The sequence below is a fragment of the Colossoma macropomum genome, unplaced genomic scaffold (assembly GCF_904425465.1).
Source record: "Colossoma macropomum unplaced genomic scaffold, Colossoma_macropomum, whole genome shotgun sequence".
In the NCBI taxonomy this organism is placed as follows: Eukaryota; Metazoa; Chordata; class Actinopteri; order Characiformes; family Serrasalmidae; genus Colossoma; species Colossoma macropomum.
The window spans coordinates 28206477-28219071 of NW_023494787.1; the positions used below are offsets into that span (position 1 = coordinate 28206477).

The window sequence follows — 12595 nt, forward strand, 5'->3', positions numbered from 1 at the left end:
AACTGCTTTTTTCCAAAAATACGCAAGTATAATCACCAAAAAAAACATTAATTATTGAGAGAATGAGTGCCGTGTCTCTCTAATCATCTGTCCACTGCCATTGTGTCCTTGAGCCAAACACTTCAAACCTGTAGCAGTTTTACAAGAGGCAACTCTTTCCTCTCTGTCTTCAGCCCACCACACACATACGGCTCCAGCACACAGGCCCTAATGAAGAGCCAAGGCTTCTAAGTGGGCTCTACTGTACACGCATAAAAGGTTGAAAACACTCCAAGCAAACCTCTCTCTTTCTTCCTTTCATCCCACACACCTTAGGGTAATTATGCCTGTCTGCATGCTGATCCTGTATCTTTAGCTCGGTGCGTGACAGCGGATCGATGCGGCCCGTTCGGAGACGGGTGGCCCTGCAAGCTTCTGCTGTCACGGCCCGGCCACTCTGACGCATGAGCCTTTCTTTTCCCCCGGCCATTGATCCAATGCAAATTCAGCCCGTACTTCAATTAGCAGGAGTAGGCTCTGCCTGTGATCAGCAAGCCAGGCCAACTAATTAAGCCCTACATAACTTTCTGCGCCGCCCAATTTAAATGACTGCTAGAATCTCATACTGTGCATATTATCTATCCTCGCCTAAAATATTTTCTCTTCTGATTGCGCCGGAGTGGCAAGGCAATAAAGTCTGATGCTTTGACGTCAGAATAATATTTCTACATGACTGTAGGAGACATTTGGCTTTCTTCTCATCGTGCCATCCTGTAGCTGTTGTGTGCACAAGTATTTATACTGCTGACAAAATCACTTATGCGTAGAAGGTACTAAAGCGAGAAGATATTAACCAAATAAGCTAGACAGTAATCAGGCAAACTACAAATGTTGACTTGCCAGTAGAATGTCTTGCACTGTAATGCCATGTTTGCACAACACTCTTAAAGGGCACCTATCCTACATTTTTCTTGCAGGTCCACTTACAGGTTCTGTGTGTTTTTATGCACCACAATCCTCTCTTCATCCCTTGGAATGAAACTGTTTTTGGTACTGTGCCCTTAGGACTGATATATGTAAATGAACTCTGTTCTGATTGCCCTGTATTGTGCATCATTTAAAAAGCAGTCCAGGCTGAAACACTCCTCATAACTTCAGTGTGAATGGGCATGTCCAAATTATTGAAAGCTGAATGAGTGGATATGTCAATCACTTTGGTTTATATAACACCACAAAAACAGTTCAAAATGGGCAGTTTTTGCAGCTCAGCTTCCATATATGGATAGCATGGACTGAACGTATGTTTTGAAGCAATGTTTGCATACTATAAATTTGAGTTTCCATGATATAGGCCCTTTGCAAATAAATGTGTCATGTAGGGCTCTTTGGAGATGTACAAGTGTGAAGAACCTTTTTAAAGAACCTCTTCATAATGTAAAGGTTCTATACTAACTAAAGTTTTCTCTTTGAACTGTACATCCCAGCCAAGATATATCCTATATATTAACTGAATACTGACCTTGTACAATAAGTACTGCATGGTTGTTACTTTTATTCTTATTCTTATTTATATACATGCACGCATGCAAACATTTGGGCTCCTGGTCAAACTGTATGTTTTGTCTATTTTCTAAATGAAAATAAGTTACACATCCTCTACAGAGAACACACTTCTGCAAATTTTACTGCACATTTACTGTTTATGTGCTGAGCTTAACATATTGGGGAATAAAAAAAAACATAAAATGTGGTCTTGCAAAGATTGTGACAATTTATTGAATTTTATGTTTTAGTTTTTTCAATGTGATGTAGTAAATAAAGAGATACTGTCCACTAAAATGTACAGAAAAACCTGACTTCTTTCCACATGTCATTTGACTGGAGATGTTCACACTTTTGAATATGACGTTATGTAAATTGTGTTGAAGGTAGTGTAGCATGTTGTGACCAAACCCCAAGACCAATTCCAAGTACAAGCTAATGTAGATGGTGATAAATGTGATTCTGAAAGGTTCTACAGACTGAATGTAATGTGAACTGACCAGTGACACTTTAGTTTTATCTCAATAAAATATGCATATGCTGAAAATATTGGAGATGTAACTCCTGATTGACTGATGGCTAAACAATGTATGGCATGTTGGATGAAAACAAATGAAAGATGGAGTCACCCTTCTCAAAACATCTGCCATACATTTAAACGATCTGCTATGAAAACATTAAATAGCTATAGAGCCACTAAAACGGCCCTAAAGTGAGCACACTCCTACATTCTCACTCAGGTTATAAAGACGTATTTGTTATTATGGTAAATGTCACCTTGTTTTGCATGCAGCAAGTATGTTAAATCACGTTTGGAGTGAATGTGAAGTGATCCATAAAGGCATCCCAGGGTATGGAGCATCCATTTCAAAACAGAGTACAAGAAGACACATAAATATGCCCTTGTGGATATATGAAGCCGTCACTATGCAGATCAGAAGATCTCAGTGCTGTCACGGTCTTATCATATATCATCTTAATACGTTTCACAATGATGGCTATCTTGTTGATTCTATGTGGAAGTTGCTCTTATAAGCTGTACCTAGATCAGTTTTAGGAGATAAGGCAGGGATTTGTATAAGAGGAACTGGTCCTAAAAGACTATTAGATCACCAACGTGTGTCAAAAATGCTTGTGTCGCTCCACTGGAGATGTGACTTTATAAGGAAAACATTTCATATGTTTTGTAAACAGATATGCTCAGTTCACTTTGCCAAACTATTAAAATGATCTACTTCAAACTAGCAGTGCCTGCATGGCAACCAAGGGCAACATGAGACTGGAGATTACTCGCCAAAATTGATGCCATTGTTGATCGTGCATCTCATCCAGTCTGAGTCTCACTTTTCTGGAAGCTGTTATGCAGTTTCTTCCACTTCCAGTTCTTATGAGATCCACATTTGATAGGAAAAACCAACAAGTGCCTTCAGAATTCCAACTTGCAAAACAAATTTGCTTCCCCAAGGCAAATCTGAAGCTCAGTCAGAATTTCAGCTAACACGAAAAACCTCAATAATGTGGGTTAATTAGCTGGTAAAGATGCGATTTGCATGCCAGTGAAAGAAGTTATAGTGAAAGTGCCTACGGCAGCTGTCATGCAGCGAGAGAGAGCCTACGAGGCCCACAAGGCGGCGGAACCCAGAGGCGGCCAGAGGAGCGCTTTCGGAGTTCTTGGGCGCTATTCTTTTAATTACTCGTTATAATGACTCCATTTAGCTGTTCAATGACCCATTTAATGGCACCGAGCAGGCCTGGGAAGCGCAGCGTCCTTGGCAGGGTCGATCTCGCAGCTGCCCTGGCCTACGCTACCTCTGGCCCCCCTCTCCTGCACCACCAGGCCTTGAGGGGAGCGAGGAGGCCTCCGACTGTGTCCTGTAAACACGGACCTGACGCTAAATGGGTATCCGAAGCACATGGCTAGCTTTCATATCGCTTTCCTTCGTAGGGAGTAAAGCATGTTGCAGATCAGAGTTTAATTAATTAAGGAACAGCCCCTGCGGGTTGCAAATAAAAACAATTAAGCCCCAGTGAGCTGCTGTAAAGACATGGGTAATGAAAGCAATGGAAGACTATATGTCACTGCATAGACATAGAATGTATATGGCCATATAAAGTCATATAAAGGATGAATGATTGAAAAATTTATAATTTTTGACTATTTTTATATTCTTAGTCATGAAATATTTAGCAGGCAGGCAGCTTTTACACCATTTCAAATGGTGTAAAAACGGAATTACAAGTAGGCATGATATTGGATTCAGACCACTATTGGCTGACTTTTGCTTAAAAAAGAAAATATCAGCTTCAGACAGATAATTACTTTTGTCCAATATTTCAAATTTTTGAGAACGTACTACAGAAGAGCAGAATAGAGATTAGATGAAGCTGAAGTTAGCTTCTTTTATCATTTCCTGTTCCACTTTAAATGACATAGCATTTACATTCAGACACCTAGCCAACACAGCAGGCGGTGCTCCACAGAGTGCATTACTTTTTGTCGCATTAGCAGTTTTCATACGAGAATCATATGATGGACACATAAGATGGACAGCAGTGGCAAGAACTGCGAAAAACCAAGATTGCACCAAGAAGATAAAGTGAAAAAGCTACTTAGCGAGGATGAGGACATATCCAAGCAGGTAGGCAGTGAGTAATACTGAACTTCACAATTTAGCTAGCATTAGTTTGTAGCATATTGACTGTCATGATTATGTCACGTTTAAGATAAAAGCTTTTGCAAGTTTTCATTTTATCAATGGCTAACCACCTTAGTTATCTCAGTGTAGCACATAAATAGTAAATAAGAGTGAGAAATGAAGATGAAAATGTGCAGATTTTATAAAAATGTTATTTTGGACAACTCCCCGTGTCTGTGTGGGTTTTCGCCGGGTACTCCGGTTTCCTCCCACAGTCCAAAGACATGCAGTCAGGCTGATTGGAAATGCTGAATTGCCCCTAGGTGTGAATGTGTGTGTGATTGTGTATGTCTGTCTGTCTGCCCTGTGATGGACTGGCGACCTGTCCAGGGTGTATCCTGCCTTCCGTCCAATGACAGCTGGGATAGGCTCCAGCACCCCACCGCGACCCAGAAGGATAACGGTTTAGATGATATATGTATGTATGTATGTATTTTGGACAAGGGCAGTGCTCTGTGTGTTTGTAGCAGGTGTCTGAAAACAACTCCCATTCCATCCCATTCCACTCCAGAGTCCAGACCTCAACATCACTCAATGTGTTTGGGATTACTTTGATTGCAAGAAGGAGAAAATGCAACTAACTTCTAAAGGCGCTACCGGTATGAAGTGCTTTTGGAGGGAATGTATAGTTCAGTTAATATTAGTACGGCCATTAGTTTGTTTTTTGAGTAACAAGCAACATTATATTGACTGAGCAGCAAGTTTAGTAATTTTCAGAAAGAAGATGCTACAGCTCAGCTTCTTGTTTTCTATTGGGCTGATGCTCCCACAGTTCTCAAATTTGCAGGGTTAAAGTTCATCTAGATGAACTCAGCACAAAGCAAAATGTAACACTACCAGAAGCTAAAGTGATCTTTCATGTTCTCTCATCTCCCCCATTCAAGTGAGTCCAGGCAGATTTTGCAGCTTAAGGCTCAACTTTGGAGGTGTGGAAAAATATCTCCACAGATTTCTTTGAAAAACTGAAAGCAAGTCTCTTGAAAAGAATGGAAGCTATAATAAAGTCAAAGAGTCGACACACTAAATACTGAAAAACTTTATATTAGATTTTTTTTGTTGAGTTTTTGGTGTAAATTCCTGTTAAACATGTCTTTGCACAGTACTGTATATAATCTCTCAAAATCTCATAATAAAAGTTGAAAGCAAGCCTTACAGCATTATATAGACCTAGGTAATGTATGTAAAAATGGGAGGTATAGTAAAATGGAAGTATAATTAAAAAACTATAAAGTGTCATATAATCAGAGTAAAGAATGGACATAACAAATAAAGAATAGAAGGCTGATCTCTCTCTTACTCTCACCCAGACACTCATCTCAAGCCTCTGACCTACATGTGATGTAAGCATGTCAGGAGGAGGTTGAGCAGGCCCATGAGGAGCTGCAGGCCCCATATGGTCCTGAGGAGCGCCTCACTCAACCAGCGCGCTGACCACGAACACTGTCTCTCCTGCCTCCCTCTGCCTCGACTCCGATCTGATTGACTGCGTCCGCTCAGCTGCTGACAAGTGCACAGGGGCGCACGTGGCAACCAGGGACAAAAATAGCCCCGCTGTGGTCCACTTTGCTTTTGACACGACTACTAAAAATCCAAAAAGGAAAAAAAAAGACCTTGCTTGCCAGCGCACGTCTTCGGAGACACGTCTCTTTTGAAACTCAAAGCGTATCCAGTGTTCTCTCATCTCCAATCCGAGCCTTGCTCCTTCATTAGGGGAATATATTGGAATGTGTGTGGTAGACACAGCTCGCATTGATCCCTGTTCATCAATATTGATAAGGAAAATGTTAATTGGCGGTGTGGCTTGTCCTACATACAAACAACAGTCTGTTAACTATAGACCTCCCCTAAGAATGATATAGACCTAAATGATTAATTACAGCAAAGTTAAGAATGCTGCTTCAACTATTTTGTAAAACGAAGCAGGTCAACACCCATGTGTGCTCAGTTATATGTACTGTATGGCTCGGTTCTCCAGTTAGAATTATAGATTATGTGGAACACCATCAGAGCTCTGCATCTGAGCTTTGCCACCAATTTAGTTCAGGCTTTATGCCACAATAATGTATGCTGTCACATATATTGTGTCATAAAATTTTAATATGTTTACTGTTGGCTCAAAGATCTAAGAAAAGCCTAGATGTCAATTTTCAATTAAAATAAACATAAAAAATAGTCAAAATTGAAATATGGGAGGTCTTCTCTTGACACCAGCAGTATGTTACTCAACATTGATTACTGCTGGTGATGAAAGCTGCTGGGTTTCATGGAACGAGGGGTCCAGGCAATCCGCCATAACATGAAAATGTCAGTTGTAATTCCGAAGATTTACTGAAATCCACAATGTGATCAACCTCTTCCTCCATCTAAACCGGTTTACCTTCTCCATTAATTTCAGCATCCGCACACTGTATCTCGGGGATCTAATTGTTCTGGTCAGGCATTTCAACAATTCTGCTCATTTGCTCTGAATAAATAAAGCCCTGTTCCAGATGCAGAAGACTTGAAAGAGACAGTTTGTTCAGAGTTTAACAACAAGCAGTTTCCGCTGTCACACTCCGCCAGTCTATTTGTACACCAGAAAAACTTGACAAGACCCAACAATGGAGAGCCAAAACAATGTCAATGAAGCTTTATTGACTTCTCTAGCAAGCTACTCATCTGCTGACACGGAAATCCAGCATGTAGCTATTATACAATATACAATATTGGCTTTCTTTATACGTGAAACATCAAAGCTGTAGATAACAAAGGGAGGATACTAATTATTTTACAGTGCAGCTGAGCAATTGCAAACAAGACAATCCTTCCCTCTGCCATGCAACACTAGAGACTTTTATAAAACTGCAAATGGGTGTTCAAAATTAAACACGAGACATCGGGAGACAAATTATTCATTTGATTACATGGGGATCTGGGATTTCAAAATATGCGGCCATTATGGGTAATCAGAGAAAAAACATCTGACCCACTGCGTGTAGTTGCCCTCATTTTTCCAGCACAGATTTAATAAACTAGCTAAGCTCAAGTTTTTACCAAAAGTGGGCGATTTTGACAAAAATGGACTGCTTTTGAAGGAAAATAAGGGTCTGTAATGTCAGAGAACACCCGGAACATAAGGTTTGTACGTCGAACAGCAAGGAAATACCTTGAATTCATTGCCACGGGAGTCAAATATAGAAAGAATATTAACAAAAGGGGTCAAAACAGTGAATGCCATGAGTGTGTGGGCCATTGTGGGCTGTGAAGAATAAAACCAGGCTTTGGAGAGAAGTGACAGTCTCATCTCTAGTGGCTGCCTCTGGCTGCGCATTTATGAAGAACCCCATAATGCTGTAGGTAGGCGCACTCAGACGTGTGAACTCACCTCAGTATATGACCCCTTTCAGACGGCACCGCAGGGAGGGTTCTGCGCAGCCCACCCACACTGCTCACAATGACAGGGGCTAAAGGAGACACTTTGTACATGGCTCAGTGCATGAAGCACCTCAGAAAATATTTAGATGACATAATTAACCTGACTTTAACAAAAGGAGAGAGGTACAGGAAAAGTGACAGTGACATAGTGTTGTCAGTGGGTAAGATAATGTAGCCTCAGCGCTGTGGGGATCATCCTAGCGGAAGACGGTCGGGAGATTACGGCGGAAGGTAGGGTCGACTTCAGCGCCGTCACTTTTTCTTTATTTATTTTTTTGAACGTCGCGGACTGGCAGAGATAGGAGGCGGAGGGCTAAAACAGAGGAGATCTCCGTAAACTTGATTTCACAACTGAGTGAGTCAGTCTCTCTGTTTGACCTGAAGGTACAGAAGCGAGGAGCCACACTGCTAGTTTCCCCCCAGAGAGAGAGAGAGGAACAGGCACAGAGAGAGAGACAAAAAGAGAGAGAGAGAGAGAGAGAGAAAGCTTCACACTGCCGGTCCTGCAAAACAGACAAACCTGAGAAAAACACAACAACCCCCAAACAATGCTTAGTCTAAAAATAGCAAAGCATGAAATCTACCATCAACCATGAGCAGCTCTGCACACCATCACTGATTTTGCCAGTGAAGACTGATGGAGCGGCTAGGATTCGTTCCATACAAAAAACTGAACTGATTCAATTAAAGCATGATGCGTATTTGTTTCGCAGACACCGCCGTTGTTTTTACTGGTATAAATGGTAAAATCACAATCTGAATCTTTTTATTAGACAAGTACAAGGAATTTGTCTTGGTGCAGGCATCAATATAATATATATATATATATATATATATATATATATATATATATATATATATATATATATATATATATATATATATATATATGTTTATACACACAAAACAATCTACATGTCAAATAAAAGTTGTACCATAGGTGTTATGTGTAGTTATACTATAAATCTTAAGTACAATTATAAAGTACATACAATTGCGGTCACATAAACAACATATTGCATCTCCACTCGATCAGTTTTTTATCTTTTTACATAGTTTGAAAAAGGCAGCTGTCCTTTACATTGTGTGAACATTTCATGATAAATAGACCAATAGAAATGTTCCAAAATTGCTCAGAGTAAAGTCTCTTTTTTATTCTTTTTTATTCTGACAGTGACTACATGTACTTCATAACTATACTCAAGACTTTTAAATTAACTACTGATATATAAATTTGTAAGCAGTGTATGTACTTATTAAGTACATTTGCAAAGTGTTAACCCTGTATGGCCAAAATTGTGAAAATTTCAGTTTTCACAATCTACTCCATTCATAACATGATTTCCCACTGCTGTTGTGGCATTTGTTTGATATGTAAAGAACATGATCTAACAGCAGTGAACTGATAGATTTTTATCTTTTTGACCATGAAAACATGAATAGGAATTAGTTGCACATCTGCCACATTTGATAATTCATCATTTAATCATTTAACCCAGTCAATATTAAGCACTTACTGAACTGAATTTCAGTCTGAATGTGCTTGCATGGAAAAATCACAGTGCATCCATCAAGAAAGGAAGCCTGTGCATCTTTCATACAGTGATAGAAAACAAGGTAGCAAACAGAAAGCTCAGATTCTACAGGCTGATTCATTTCACTGTGGCCAACATTGACATGCACGTGCCATAACTCCTATAGCAGAAGGTAAGGCAGTTAGGAAGGATCGTTATTTAGTTCTATTTTGGCCTGGGATGTACAATGATTACAAAGTGATTATATTATGTACACTGCAATGTGTGCATTATCCACTATATGGTCAAAAATATGTAGTTTCCTGACCCTCACACCTTTAAGAACACGTTAGCAATGGGTGTGGCTGAAACTCCTGAATTCAGTAATTAGGAGAGGCATCCACATACATTTGGCCATATAGTGTATGTGCAGCTGATTACAGAAAGGTGTGTGTGTGTGTGTGGGGGGGGGGGTGTTGAAGTAAGGGTCCTTACAGACCTCTTAAGTCATATGTCATTCTGTAGTTGGCATCATGCCCATATTAGCAACTATGGGGTTTAGCTGAATGGATTGAATAAAAGTAAACGAATTGGATTTTTGAAAATTGCTGCTATCACACTCCATAGTACACAAAAAGGTGACAAACAAGATACGATTTGTCTTACATACATTTTTCCACCCGATGTCACTGGATCCTCTGAATTACAAGGTCGTTAAGGAGTCTAAATATGGACATGGCTACATGCATGCTAATAGCAAGCTACCACTCCTGTACAGTGAATTGATACCACACTAAAGTCTTCTACCAAACCTCAACACTGTTATATTTCAACACCAGCTGCTCCTAATGTCTTATGATGTCAATTCAGTGCACAGCAGAGTGAGCTTGCAAGTAGCAAAATTCATAGTTCAGCTCCTTAACGACCTTATATTTCAAAGGATCCAGTGAGATTTAGTGGAAAAATGTACATAGGATAAAATGCATTGAGTTTGAAACAATTTTATCAACCACAAGGCATTGTAGCAGCAGTTATTGAAAACCCCATTCATTGTTGCCATAGAGAAATCCAGCTTAAACCCAGAGGAGCTAATATGGTCATGACGCCAACTACAGAATGACTACACAGCTTCAGTGGTCTGATTAGGAGTATTATGGCCTAAATAAAACAGCTATTATGATATACACTATACATTCAATCAATCATGATTTAATTTGAAACATAAGGTTTGAGTTCCCTGCAATAATTATACAGGCAAAGGATAGATATCCATTATTAGTGAATATGCTGTGAATTTGATCGATATGAAATGCTGTATTATGGACACAGTTCACTTCATTATGTGACATTCATTTCTCTGGCTTGCAGACATTTGCATCCATCTGTGAGAGGTGAGCGATTATTATTGAAAATGATAGCTGACATCGCTTCTGCATGATTGTTGTACCTACTAATAGCAGCTCCAATAACTAAGATGAGCAACGTTTCATGGGAGGGTAATCGGCTTCACAAATATCAATGACGTTTGGCATCAGGCTCTGTGTGGCCTAATTGGTCTTTGGGGGGCTGATGTCGCATCGGTGTAATGGTGATGCATTATAGAGGATATATTGCCATATGTTGAAATTGATTGCTTCACTTGGCTTTTGCAGTTCGCTACCTTCAAAACATTGCACGGCTTGTTCTGTCTCATTAGATGTGCATCCATTTGATTACTGAAAAAACTCTCTAATAGAAACTGTTCCTATATTTACTCATCAGGTGTTCAATATTCCATGGATATGCATGGAACTTCGGCCAGTACCAATTTAGTACTTTTGGTCTAATGCTAGCATTTTACAAGGGCATTTGCTATTCTGTGATACATAAATGCATGGCTGGCCAGAAGAAAATATTTATAAAACTGTAATGTCTTTCAACGGTTTCTTAATTGCTTTCATTGGATTACAATTAGAGAAAGACAGAGAGAGAGAGAGAGAAAAGGGAGAGAGGAAGGATTTTTTTACTGAGGCTTATTGTTGTTATAAGAGATAAAACAGCCCTGAGTTCACATGAGGCTAAATGAAAAAGAGCAACAGCACCGGCATCTGAAATGATTGCATGCTTCTCCCACATGTCAAACTCAATATTAGCAATAAAAAACCCTCTAGCCTTCATATAATTTCATATCAATCTGAAAACAAAGAGGAATATCAAGGTCCATATGCAACCGCAGCTACACTAAGTGTAACATTGACTTGTTGCTAGTCAGATGGTTGACCACATGGCTCATCATGACACAGAAACAGCATGTAAGCTCCAGTGTTATCCTGACCACATTCCCTAATGACTTTGATTTAGTCATGCATTTCTTTTGTCTTCTCAAGGGTGAAGCATTTTTTTTATTTATTCATGCTTTTAGATAGGCTGCTGCATGACTTAATGACTTGACTATCAACCGTCAAATAAACATCAATGTTGGTCATGTTGCTTAAGAGATTTCTGTACTTTTGTGTTTCCTCTGTTGGATATGAGTTGGGTGGGATTATGTTGGAAGAAGTGTTTCCTTATACCAATTACAATTAGGACAGAATTTTCACCCCAGCCCCATCCAGGGCTGGACTGGGAACTAAATTCAGCCCTGGACTTTTGTCTAGACCAGCCTGCTGCAAGTCTCCTTAATTATGTCTGACCGACAGTGAACTAGAAAGCTAGCATTTTGGGTGTCGTGCCTAATAGCACCCCTTAACCTGGATGAGAAATAACTGTAACGCACAGCTGCTTGTAGCAAAACACAAGTGAAACTGGGTTTTGGAAAGCAGCTTGATGATAGAGCTGTTCCTTCTCTTCCTCTGCTGTCACTGCTATCTGATGCTGCCGGACAGCGTGTGCAAGTCAGGCCAAAGCGCATCCCTTCACTCGGGTATGATTGCCTCCTCTACAAAGGCATCATACAAAACCGATTTAACCATCTGTATACGTACATGAACCCAAAACATCATAAAAGAAGCGTGGGAGACTAGTTAACCTAGAGAGCTCAAACTTATTCATACCAACTACACTGAACTACCTTCACCCCCATAAGAAAAACTGCTAGAAAAGAGTGGAAAAGCAGAAAAGAAGACAAGATGAGCTCCTAGTTTTCAGAGGCACAAGCTCAGTGAAAAAAGGACAACTTGAAAGTGAATTAATCTATTTCATTATTGAGAACAACAGTGCAATCATGTTTCAGAGGAAACCAAATGTAGTGTTGGGAGGTTTTCCCAAAGCAGCCAAAAATACTAGTGTTACTGCCCAAGTAGGTATTTGAACTCCAAGCACCAGCATACGAAGCTGAAACATTTCCCACTGTTATCTAATTGCTGTGAAGCTGTGAATTGTTTTAGAGCTCCACAGAGTCTTGCATAAATCCTTGTTTTTAACAATAACAAAAAACTAGGTTTAGCAAGTTATTATCTCCTATCCCTGCCA

At 39.8% G+C, this 12595-nt stretch overlaps 1 protein-coding gene across 1 annotated transcript in view; it reads right to left on the minus strand.

The window, feature by feature from the left end:
• elfn1a (extracellular leucine-rich repeat and fibronectin type III domain containing 1a) overlaps positions 1–12595 on the minus strand; it is a 104334-nt gene that overhangs the window by 46966 nt on the left and 44773 nt on the right. The gene's annotated exons all lie outside the window — the stretch shown is intronic.